The following is a 6,000-nucleotide window of genomic DNA, read 5'->3' as shown; positions in this document are numbered from 1 at the left end:
CCACCGAAATATTACAAAACATTACAACTAGTTTTTACAATCGTTTGGCCCACTGTCAAACTGTAGAAGGTCGACAGTTTGAATACTTACTGTAAACACACACCCACTCATCCACACACACAAACACAAACACGCGGGTTCTAATAACCGTCACGTCCTTGCCGTAGACTTTGGATAACGCAAAGAATAAGAAATGCAAATTTTTGTTTACATAATCATAACTTTTGATTGGAGGGTCGTAGCAAACTTTCTCAAAAACCGTTGTTTTTGTCTTTAAAAGATCTTTTAAATGAGCTCCCAGTTGACTTTTCATGCCATTTAAGATTTTTAAGTCACCCCCGCCCCCTTGCCCCAAAAAGGTGGGGGATGGATGCCATTCTGATAAACAATAGCGTTCATGATCCTATCAAATCTCTCCAAATTTTAACTCTCTACCTCGATCCGTTCAAAAGTTACGTGTGTGTCCAGACTTTTGGCCCACCCTGTATATAATATACAGGATAGTCCATTTTAATCAGTCCACTAGAATATCTCACCTATAAAACCCTTAAATTTAAGATAAAAATGTTTTAGACAAAAATTTGCTCAGTTACTAGGGGGAAAGAAGGTGGCGATCTTGGTTGATTTTAAGATGTTAAGGTTCAAGGTCACCTAAAATTTTCTAAATTGAAACCCCAGTTTTTTATTTCATATTTATGTAGCTTTTCGAAACACAATAATAAAGTATTTTTTCATTAAATACTTTACGAATTATGAGGCTTAAAAATTAATAGGTCAACGTTTAGTCAACCCACTATCTTAAAGCAATTAAGTTTGAGGCAAAGAGAAGATAATGACCTTGGATGACTTTGACATGCTGTCTTCAGGCTAGGTCGAGGTCTCCTTGAATTTTTAAAAATATATTTTTTATTTTTATTCTACTTTTAGCGCTACCCGGGAACGGGGTAAACGTAGTAGTTTTTTATTCCCTCTGGGGTGCTTTATTAACATGAATTCCTCTTACCTCTCATGATTTTTTCCAAATTTATTGCAGATGTTCAAAGATATTTCCATTTTCTGAAATACATAATGCAATTCTCTGCTAGAAATGTCTGACAGTTTGTAATAACACATTCCGTATGTTTCTACAAGCTGCTTGAATTCTTTTGATTATATCTTCTTTAGTTGTTGGTTCCTGTTCATCGACAACATTCTTTAAATACCCCCACAAATAAAAGTCAAGCGAAATTAAATCTGGCAATCACAGGGGCTATGGTACGGGTCCACCTCGTCCAATCCATCTTCTATTAAAGTACCTTTTTAAATAATTTTTTACAATTCGTGCATAGTGTGGTCCCGCCCCATCTAGCTGAATCCGCATTCTTTACCTTGTATGTAAATCAACATTTTCAAGCAAAATTGGAAGTTTATCTCGTAGGCACTCCAAAAAGTTTCCTCTGTTAATATATTTTCATAAAAAAATATGGACCTATTAGATAACCATTGATAATGCCACATCAAACTTTATATTCCAGCGATGTTGAGCATCTATTTGCCGATACTAACAAGAATTAATAGCTGACTGGGTAATGACAATTACGCCTGTTTAGTTCAACAGTACATTTAAATGTTGATTTATCAGAAAACATAACATTATAAATATACAAGGTGTCCCATTTTAAAAACCCCACGTGAATAACTTTTCAGAGAGACATTTTCAAAAAAAATAACTTCATTATAGTGTTTTGAAATGCTCTTGACACCAGCTATTAGATTTTGGAATAAAAAATAGGGTGTTCTATTTAAAAAAACAAAGTTGACCTCCATATGACCTTGGCATGTACACCCTAGGTTAAACCAATGTCATCATCGGATGTCCCCCTCCAAACCCAACAACTTTGACCTAAATCATTTTTCTTGAAAATGTCTCTCTGAAAAGTTATTCACGTGGGGTTTTTAAAATGGGACACCCTGTATATATACATAACAGTGGATTAACGGTTATTTTGGGGACCTCGAAGAAAGTCACTTCCGGGAGGGAATCGAGAAACGTTGGACCAAGTGTGTTGAGCTTCGAGGGAATTATATTGAAAAATAAAATATAACTTGAATCAGATTTATTTTGTTTTCATTGACATTCCGGAAACTTTTCAATCTACCATATATATATAAGCTCAACACACTTGGTCCAACGTTTCTCGATTTCCTCCCGGAAGTGACTTTCTTCGAGATCCCTAAAATAACCGTTAATCCTCTGTTTTGATTGCATTTTTATTTATGGTGTGTAGTGATGAATCTAGGTCTCATCCATGAACACAAATCGTCTCTTGAAATCCGTTGCATTCCTCTTAAACACTTCCAAACAATCGGCTGAGATTCGGGCTCGAATGCGTTTTTGGATGAATGATGCATTTGCTCCGGATTGAGCAAATACAACATTCATCTTGCAGAAAGTTTTTTTAAGCCCAATTTATTATGTAAAATATGAACTATTCATTCATAAGAGATGCCCACGGTTTTGTCAATTTCATGCACTTTTATTCGGCAATCTATCAAAACCATGTCATGGATTTTAACCTTAATTTCTGGTGCTTTTAAATATCCTGAACGTGGTTTATCACTTGTGTGCATGCGGCCACGCTTGAATTCCGAAACCCAAAAACCCACGATGGAAAATAAAGGTGATGAATCCCCAAGAACAGCATCTAATCCTCGATTTGATTTCCGTTGCGGTTTTTCCCTCCAAATGGAAAAATTTGATGACCGCTTGAATTTCGTTTTTATCCATTATTGAAAACACACAAAGGTGTTTGACTTGAATACTTGTCAAAACCAGACTATTTGACAGGTCGATTTGACATTTGCAGTCAATTCATATGAAAGAATTGCCAACACAGCGACATAAAAATATTTGAAAAAAAGCAACCTCCTAGTGGCGATTCCGGAAACTTTTCAATCTACCCAGAATAGATCTATTATAGATCATCTATATCTTCGGTATACAAGGTGTCCGGTAATTGCTGAATCACCTCTCGGGTGTAGGTAGAGCAGGTTAAACCTAGTAGAAAAGTCCTCTACCGTTTTGCGATTTTCGCAATAATTAATGAGAAAATAATTAAAGAAGATCGGCCAATTTGCGCGAGTCTAAGCGCGCGGCGAGAAAAGACAGCCCACTGTTACGTGGTCGCTAGGACGCAAGAATCTAGCGTTACGCACCGCTCCTATGTTGCCGTTGTCATATAGAGCGCTCCTTCCAACGCTTCGTCGCGCGCCTAGTAACCAAATAACAGTAGTAGTACCGCCATGGGTCTCTTCTCGCCACGTTCTTAAATTCACGCAAATTGGCCGATATTTTTTAATCAATTTCTCACTAATTATTGCGAAAATCGCAATATGGTAGAGGACTTTTCTACTCGGTTTAACTCGTTCTACCTACACCCGAGAGGTGATTCAGCAATTACCGGACACCTTGTATATGTATCTTTTCAAGATACATACATGCATACATATGTATGTATAATGGCAGATGTGTGAAACAGATTGTTGAATTGAACGTTTTATTACTGTCGTGACTCATTGTCAGTGACTACCCGGCGTATAATGAACAGAGATACTAATAAGATGAACATGTTATTTTTGTCAAAAGCGTTTGTATACAAGTCGATAAAAGACAGCGATTGATAATGCCACACCAAACACACACACTTAAAAGTTCTACGTCGTTCAACATTGTTATTACAAACTGTCAGATATTTCCAGAAGAAAATTGCGTTGTGTATTCGAGAAAATGAAAATCTGTTTAATCTTTTGTAATAAATCTAGAAAAAATCGTGAGCGACAAGGGGAACTCACGTTATATAAAGCAACTCAAAGGGAACAGTAAACTACTTCACGCCGTTGGTCCTGGATAGCGCTAAAAGTAAAATTGGAATAAAAAATGTATTTAAAAATTTCAAGGTGACCTCGACCTAGCTTGAGGACAGCACGTCAAAGTCAACTAAGGTCATTATCTTCTTTTTATCTCAAATTTAATTACTTTAAGATAGTGGGTTGACTAAATGTTGACCTGTTAACTTTCAAGCCTTATAACTCGTAAAGTACTTAATGAAAAAATACTTTATTATAGTGTTTTGAAAATGTCTTGAAGTCACTTATACAAATATGATATGAAAAATGAAGGTTTTAATTTAAAAAATTTTAGGTGAATTTGACCTGACTATAATGGCATTTTTTTAGGTTAACCAAGCTCACCATCTTCTTTCCCCTTAGTAACTGAACAACTTTTGTCTCAAACATTTTTTTCTTAAACTTAAGGATTTTGAGATAATCTAATGGATTGATTAAAATGGATTATTCTTATACACATGGTGTCCGATAATTCACGGATCAACGCTCTTAAGCGGATAGAACACATTAAACAGAAAAGTTCTTTACTATTTTGCAATTCTCGCAATAATTATTTAAGTATTCATTTAAAAAGATTGCCGAATAAGTGCGCGGCTAGACCGTAGGATATAACTGTAGGATATAGCTGTAGGCTTCTGCCCACTTGCTACTGTTCGTGCGTACTGCGATTCTCGTCGCGCGGCCAAACATTTCGTTGCCGTGCGACATGTGACTCGCCGCTGACACGCCTACAGTTACATCCTACGGTCTAGCCGCGCGCTTATGCTATTTTTTTTAATTAATACTTAAATATTTATTGCGAGAATTGCAAAATGGTAAAAAACTTTTCTGTTTTGTTTAATGTGTTCTATCCGCTCATGAGAGTTGATCCGTGAGTTACCGGACATCCTATACATACAGGATGTCCCAAAAATTTTGACAAAGCACTCGTAGCAGGTAGACCGAACTAAACTGAGTCGAAAAGTGCTGTACCATTTTGCAATTTTCGCAACAGTTAACGAGTTATTAATTACTAAAGATCGCTGAATAAGCGCGTGTCCAGCCTACTGTCAAATGCAAACGCGCAGCAAGATACGATCGTCCAGCTATCATGGTCGTTAGGCGCGCGGGGAGTTGTTTACTATAAGCGGCAAAGCTCGTTCTGAGATATGATTGTCCCCCGTTTTTTTATTGTATCTCACGACGACCACAAATATCTCTTGAACAATGTATTTTAAAGAAAAATGTTTCATATAAAAGTTAGAGGGTTTAAAGGGGGCCAATTGATGATCTTATTAGATTTTGAGTCCGAGGTCCGTGTTAGGCCTAGTAGGGTCTAAGTTAATTTTTTAAAATAGAAATCCCCATTTTTTACTACAGATTTGGCCTCAAAATAAAACAATTTTGTTCTTGGTCATTTGCTGCTAAACCCTTTCCAACAGGCCCAAAACGTTGATCGAAGTTATTATTATGTAATTCATTACAAATCGTCAATTTTTGGGCATATAATCTTAAAAATTGACGAATTCTAGAAAAAATTATGTACTTTAAGATTTAGAGGTGGCGATTTGATGGTTAAATTGAATATTGGGTTCAAGTCCCAAGTTGGGCTCAATAAGTATTGACTTGCGTTATGATTCTTCTAATAATTAGGAACCAAAATCTAATCAATTTTCCAAAAACACAATACTATTTGAATTGAAGACGTGAAACCTGCATCAGCGATAAGACATTGGTGGATGCTGTGTATGTTTTTGTATTAATTGGAATAGTGTGTTAATAATGTGAATACATAAACACACGGCAGAGAGGAGTCATAAAATACTGCGGGAGTGACGAACCGTGGGGTCCTCATCTCTGCTCTGACACACACACACACACACACACACACACACACACACACACACCGATACATTTTGAACAGAATTGTAATGATTCGAATTAATAACGGCGGCATTTTAAACCACAATTTATCATTATTTGGTATAAAATCCAGATTAGCATAACTCAGCGAAAAATTATCGTATCAAGTTCCGCAATAGCGCATTTTGAAGGAGAGAATTTGAACTTTCACGCGCTTTTTATCCCATTAAGCTACATCAATTAATTCACTCCGTGCAACTCAGAAAATTGGAC

The sequence above is a fragment of the Linepithema humile genome, chromosome 3 (genome assembly GCF_040581485.1).
Source record: "Linepithema humile isolate Giens D197 chromosome 3, Lhum_UNIL_v1.0, whole genome shotgun sequence".
Classification (NCBI taxonomy): domain Eukaryota; kingdom Metazoa; phylum Arthropoda; class Insecta; order Hymenoptera; family Formicidae; genus Linepithema; species Linepithema humile.
Note: the sequence above shows the minus strand (reverse complement) of the source record.